The sequence below is a fragment of the Canis aureus genome, chromosome X, assembly GCF_053574225.1.
Source record: "Canis aureus isolate CA01 chromosome X, VMU_Caureus_v.1.0, whole genome shotgun sequence".
Classification (NCBI taxonomy): Eukaryota; Metazoa; Chordata; class Mammalia; order Carnivora; family Canidae; genus Canis; species Canis aureus.
Genome location: NC_135649.1, coordinates 17,393,489 through 17,400,847, shown reverse-complemented (window position 1 = coordinate 17,400,847; position 7,359 = coordinate 17,393,489). Strand labels below are relative to the sequence as shown.

General features: G+C 42.5%; 1 long non-coding RNA gene across 1 annotated transcript; it reads right to left on the bottom strand.

Annotated features, from left to right (window-relative positions):
• Window positions 1-4,041: 4,041 nt before the first annotated feature.
• On the bottom strand, window positions 4,042-5,285 carry LOC144307857 (uncharacterized). The gene is made up of 3 exons (XR_013374544.1): window positions 5,163-5,285; window positions 4,699-4,793; window positions 4,042-4,324 (listed from the first exon to the last, which is right to left on the bottom strand). It is a non-coding gene; the product is annotated as an uncharacterized LOC144307857 (long non-coding RNA).
• Window positions 5,286-7,359: the final 2,074 nt, after the last annotated feature.

The following is a 7,359-nucleotide window of genomic DNA, read 5'->3' as shown; positions in this document are numbered from 1 at the left end:
AGGGGCACAGAAAGGACCTGAAATATTCTGTGACTGCCTTGAAAACAAACCATTCTCTCCTGTAGCCCAAGGGCTGAGATTTGGGGAAACCCAATTAAAAAAAAGCTAATCCTGCAAGTATCTGAAACACAGTGCACATTCTATCCCAACTTCACATGGCCTTTCCATTAATCTTACCATAACAGCTGGGAATGAATGGGATCCTGGGACTTATAATAGGTCATATATGCGGAGTATGGTGAAACTGGGTCTCCTGAACCCCCAAAATTATGTGAAATGTCTTTGCAAAGAGAAACATACTTTCCACTGCTATCTGAAGAGGTAATTTCCCCACTGCAGAAACTGACGGTCTCACGTGAAGTGAGTGCCGTCGAAGGCACTGCTGATCCTGCTCAGAAGCTACACCCACCACTTGTCATTCAAAATTCTAACTACACTCAAGTTCCCACACGCCCCAAAAATGTGACCCATGAGGAGCGGCAATATTCACCAAAAGATCTACATGATTTTTTCTTATATGTTTACTCAAAAGCATGGAGAATTTGTGTGGAAATTTTTTAAAGAGTGATGTATGAAGGTAGAAGGTAAATGAGTGTGAAAGAGATCAAATTCATTTATATTGAATCATTAAGGGAGGATATGAGTTCCAAGTTTCCGTTTTCGGAGTTAGGGATGCCTCTCACAGTTTGCTTGCTTGGTTGACTGAAATAAGTCCAAAAATGGCTATTATACATTAAGGAGAAATGCAAGAACTTCCTTGGTGGACAGCAGAGGAAGGTATTGTTAAGCAGATGAGAGTATTAGAGTAAGTTCATCACACATAAGGGCTCACCTGGGTTAGGAAGACCAGAACACATGACATTCCTTAAGGCTGTGGTACACTATTTTCTAAGGGGATCCCAGGCATCGGTAAAGAGCTCTGTGTGGATCTTTGCTTCTCTGTTGGTCAGAAATGGCTGTGGGCTTGCCCTTGAGGAAGAACCATGCTACACTGTGAAATATTTATGCTGTTGTTTTTCCAACCTTCTCCCAACAGATCTGTGGCCAAGTGCTAGCATGACAATGCACGGTGGAAAGGTTAGTAATCAGAATTCTTGAAGATTACTCAATACTGGATCTGAATGACACTAATTCCAGGAGACCCAAAGCATCACTGTGGTCCAGCAGTCAGAGAGAGGGGCATTGGAGGTCAGGTCATTTCTTTTTAAATATTTTATTTATTTATTCATGAGAAAGAGAGAGAGAGAGAGAGAGAGAGAGGAAGAGACACAGGCAGAGGGAGAAGCAGGCTCCACGCAGGGAGCCTGACATGGGACTCGATATTGGCACTCCAGGATCACGCCCTGGGTTGAAGGCAGGCGCTAAACCGCTGAGCCATCCAGGCATCCCTGGAGGACAGGTCATTAATAGAATTTTACCTCTGTACTGTCTCTCAGTGGTCTCAGGTTTTCCCCTAATCTACCCAGTGGTGATTTGGAAGATGCACAGTGGTAATTCTGAACATATCTTTTCATCTTACCTATTTGGCCAGTGCAGAACTTACAGATCTTGGAGAATGACTGCCAATTATAAACTTGGTTGGTTGTTTACTTAAATTACAGCTGCTGTTTCACTTGTGGCTCCATTGCCTTAGCCATCAACACATCCCTGGGCATCTGGTATATCTATTTGATTGAGCGAATGCTTTTTGCTCTTTTAGGAAGTATCACCAGAAAGAGTATGCCTTCAGCTGAAAAGGGCACCATCACTTCCTACCTCAGGCTTATATCAATTCTCTGAGCTAATGTCAGAAACCATTCCTTAGGGATCTTGATCACTTTTACCTTACAATGGACATGACACTATTCCTTTGCATTTATGACATTATTCCTATTAAGAAGGAAGGAGAAATTAATAGACACATTGGCCACACACTTGGAAGATATAATATAGGAAATAATTCCCACGTAAAATCAGAGGCCTTGCAGCTTATTGAAATGTTTAGAGATTTAGTAGTCCAGGGCATGTCAAGACTATGCTTCTACAGTGAACAGCAAATTGACGAATCTCAATTTTCTTACCATTAAAAAAGAGACACAGCAAAGAGTTGGCCTACCAGGTGCTGGTGATAACATACATATTTATGGTTTTGTGGTACTATGACCCACTGACAAGTGACCTGAAAACTAGCTAGCTTGAAGTGAGGCCCAGAAGAAGAAAGTTCTCTGACCCTACACCTACAGCATCATGAGGAGTTCCCTGTAACCACCTGACTGGAAAAGAAAAAAGCATCATGCCTGATTTTCAGTTCTGACTTTCCAATATGAAGGCACTTGTCCATATTAGTTTTCTAATACTGCATAATAAGTTACCTCATATTTAGCAGTGCAAAATGACACAAATGTATGATCAAGGAGTTCGATAGGTCAGAAGACCAGGGAGGATTGATTGGGTTCTCTGCTTAGGGTCTCACACAATTGAAGTCAAGGTGTTGACCATGCTGGGTCATTAACTGGAGACTCAGAGAGAGAGAAATTGCTTCCAGCCCTTTCACGTTATTGGTGGGCCTCTAGTTTCTTAATGTTGTAGGACTGAGGTCCCTGTTTCCTTGCTGTCTCTCAGCCAAGGCCACTCTGAGCTCCTAAAACCACCTCCGTTCCTCTTTAGGTGAATGCCTCCATCTCTCAAGCAGTAATGGTGCATCCTGGACATGGAATCAGGGATGCAGATTATGCAGGGACCATAAACATGAACTTGCACTCACCAAGACTGATCGTCTTGCAGATACTGCTGACTGCTCCATCTGCCAGCCAAATAGACCAAGAGTGAGCACCTGATATGGCATCTACCCCCAAGTGGTCAATCAACTACCTACCAGTTGGCAGGTGGATTATTTTGGTCTTCTTTCATCAGGGAAAGGTAGCTCTTTGTATTCAAATGGACATTTATTCTGGATATGGATCTTCCTTCCCACCCATATATTTTTGAGAAAACATTCACATATTTAGAAAATGCTTTATCTACTGTCATGGTATTCCACACAGCATCACTTATAAATAAGGAAATTTCTTCTCAGGACATATGCTTATGGAATTCAGTAGGTTTATTATCTACCTCATTATTCTGAAGTGGTAGTTTCAAAAATATAATGGAATGATCTTTTAAAGCCACAGTTATGGTTCTAACTTGGCAGTAGTATCTTGAGGAGCTGGAGTAATATAATTTAGAGGATGTCAATGCTCTACCTCATTTGCCAGTATATGGAGCTGTCTCTCCCATAGCTATAATTCACATCTTCATTAATAAGGGATGGTAATGCGAGGGGCTCCTCTCACTATTACTCTTAGGTATCCAGTAGCCAAATTTTGCTTCCTGTCCTCACAACTTTAGGCTTCCCTGCACTGAAGGTCTTTTTCCAAAGGAGAAATGTTTTCCACAAGAGCCCTAACAATGACTCCACTGAAATGGAAACAGACACTGCCAAGGGGTCAGGCTGGATGACTCCTCTCCCTCAATCATCAGGCAAACATGGGGCTCCCTGCACAGTGTAGAGAGATGGAACCTGACTGGGAAGGACACAGGACTGCAACTACACAAGACAATGAGGAGGACTGTGTCAGGATGTTTGGCTTTTTTCAGCACCTCATGTTTGTCATTAAAGTCAAAGGAAAATAATTACAAGTCAGTTCAGACAGGACATCTAATGGTGGGTCCATGGTAAGTAAGGTGTGAGTCATCCCCTCAGGCTGAGCCCTATGATCAGCTGAGGGGCTGCGTCAGGCAAAACAAGTAAGAAATGGAGAGTCTACAGGGTGCTGGCTGGCTCAGTTAGTGGAGCATGCGACTCTTGATCTCGGGGTTGTGAGTTCAAGCCCCATGCTGGATATAGAGATTACTGAAAATACAGAATTTTTAAAAAAAGAAGAACTGGATAGTGTAGAAGACAGTTATAAATACCAGCTACAGGCCTGTGACCTGCTGAGGACCTAGGATATACTATAAGCTGATCATTTAAAGTGTTCCCACACTTCAGGGGGAAAACAAACAGACAACAAATTATCCTTTTAAATGCATAAAAAATTTTACTAACAGAAACTTATAACATTAAAGTTCCAATGCCTTTTCTTACTCTCAATAAGATAATTTTATTAACGAACATGTGCTAGAAAGCATCAACAATATCCAGTTCTATTCTAGGACAGCAAACTGGTTCTGGTTACTCACTGATAATTTTGATAACAGAATTATAAGTTTGGGGTGTGATTTGTCTTTGTTGAGGAAGTAGTCAGATTCTAATTTTTCTAGTACCTTCTCCAGGTGCCTTATTAAGTCTTGCCTTTTAAATCTGAAAATAAAGAAACAAGTCATTAACCAAAAGACACCCAAAGAATCCACAATGTGGGAAGCTCTGTGGGGGAGAGAAAGGGGAGCTTACAATCTACATGGGAATAGAAAATGGACCATCATGGTAAGGGATGAATCTGTAAACAAAGAATGTCAGTTCACAGTCAACACCTACCTCAAACTCCAGTATGAATAGAAGTCTCCTTGAACTTGGAAGAATGGGACTCAGACAATATCAATCTAAACAACTAGAGACAACATGAACTCTGAATGATAATGACCAGGGTTTGAGAAATGCCAGGCAGGGCCTGATCCCACCACGTGCCCAGCACTGCACTGGGCCCAATGTGCTATAGAGTTTCTCTCTATACCCACCTTGCTGTTCCCTTGACGGAAAATACAGCAAATTTTTTCCCGCAATTCCAGAGGTCCTTGCACTCCTTCAAGCAATTTGAAGACTCTTTCATATTCTGGAGATATTCAAAAAGAAAACCTTCAGTGTTTATAAAGTACGAAGAGGAAGTAGAACTCAACCTTGGTGTCTCAGCAATCATCCAAGGGCTAGAATGTTACAGAGCACATGTGCTCTCAATGCTTACATCTGGACACCCAAACATAACCACCAATGGAACTCTGGGACACAAAAACCAATTAAGAGATGAAAAAAAAGAACAAAAAGGTATACAGGGACATTTTAGTATAAGTAAAGAGGAATCATCCTAAATTATGTGAAAACCCAAGTCTGACAAAGGATGAGCCTCAAGAGGTCAGTTGAATCTAGTCTAAATCAGAATGGGAAAGACCTCCTGTAGTTTCACTGATAAAAATTCTTAACCTACTTTGTCCAAAACGTTGAATTTCCTTCTTTAATTGTTGTTTCATTTCAGCACTGATTTCCACTGGTATCTGCAATTTATCTGGCATTTCTCCTGACACAGACATTCCTGTGACCTTGGGGTCATCTGCAGAGAGACAGGTGGTAATGATTCTTCCCACCAGTGCATTACTACCAGGTTCCTGAAGCAGCCCACCCTTGATGACACTGGTTAAGTCATGAGGCAAAGAATCAAACTGACTGTGTGAAATGCCATCTCCTGCCATATTCATAAGCTCTGGTGGAACAGATGTTGACAAGAAGCCATCAGGTGGGGTTTGACCACTTTCCCTCCCCTCCCCACGGATACTGTGAAGGACAGGTGCATCTGGAAACCAGATTGAATGTGGAGCTGCAATCATGTGCATTTCAACAACCCCATACAGACATCCATGTGCTCCACAGTCTCTAAAATTTTCATTCATAGCAGGAGGCCAAACCAGACAGATGTATTAGACCTGAAAATTTGACCTCACAAAAAATATTACAACAAGGAAGTCTCCTATATTCTTGGCACTATGCATGCACACAGAAATGTACTATAATCAATTAAGAAACATTCGCAGAACCCTGGCACTCATGACTAATGTCACCTTGATGCCCTCTACAAGGTGAAAAGTTGAACATGTCACTTGATATCAGGATGCCTGATAACTGGCACTCCATCACTAAAAATTCCAGCCAGTAAATGATTATCCTCATCTGTCTTTTTCTTCTCAGACCAATTATTTTGTACACCAAATCCAACACATCTATTTCATTTATTCATCCTCCTCTGGCCCAGGCACCATGCCAAAAGCTGGGAGATTGGCAGGGAATGAGACAAACACAACAGACAGAAATGATCCCTACCCTTATGGAACTTAAATCCTCATAAGGAAGTCAGATGGTATGTGTAAAATGGGCAAAATGAATAACACAGTTTGACATTGTGTCAAGAAGGAATTAAGCAGGGATGTGATGGAGAGCAGGCGGGGAATCCTCCATGAGTGCCTGGTTAAGCAGGGCTCTCTGAGGAGGTGACCCCTGGGCAGAGCTGGGAACAGAAGACAGAACCGGCCTGTGCACACACAGAAGAGGAGTTCCAGTGGCCATGAGGGCCATGCAGGGCCCCTAGGAGGGGAGGAGCCAGGGCCAGGAACCAAACGATAGAGACAGAGACAGCAAGGAGAACACAGAGAGGACATGTAATGGCAGGAGAGGATGGCAGGGCCAGGTCATGTACCATGTGTAGATAACGGTGGGACTCAGGAATGACAACAGTATTAAGAGGAAAGAGAGAAAAGCAGAAAGAAGAATGAAAAGGCATATTCAAAAAGGAGAAAGAAACCAGTAGAGTGCAGAGTTTGGGAATCCAGGAAAGTTTCCAGGAAGGACATATGAACACCTGGTCCACTGTGGCTGAGAAATTGACGACAGTATCACCCAAAGCCGGTAAACTTGATAGAAACTGCTCACATGGAGTGAAGGAGCCAGAGGCCAGGCTGCCTTAGGTCAGGTCTGGAAGGGGAGGGGAGGACAGAAATCCTCACCTTCCAAGGACATGGCTGAGCCCCCAGGGTAGGACACTCCCTCTCCTTCCTGTTTCATTGACAGCAGGGCCATGCTCATCATTCTCTTAGATGGAGGAGGACTAATGGGTTCTCCACGACGTTTCATTTGATTTTCAGGCCCAACAGCAAACTCCTCTGCTTTATCGGACATCTTTCCTGAGAAGTATCATGAAACATGTTCCATTAGTGACAAAATTGCTACCATGCCAAAACTGCATTCTACCTATGGATATGCAACATGCATCTGCATCATTAATGTGAATGTTCCTAGGGGCCAATTTTACTGGGCCCCACAAACACGTTGTTCTCTGGAAATCCAGCCTAATTTCCATCCAGTCTATGGGAAAACAGAAGAAACTAATGTACAAGTGTAGTCCAAAGGCAAACACTGTACCTGACCAATCAGTTTGCTTACAAAATGTGGACCTCTCAGGCAGTTTAAATAAACACATGATTACATCTTTGAGGAAGTATAAACCATTCTGTGAAAACTGTTATCAGGAAAAATAACTCCATTTCCTTTCCTTATTTGATTTAAATGAATATTATCAGTATTGACTGAGTCTTCACAGAATGCCCCTTGTAGAGGGTAAAGGGAGATGAGTTGGA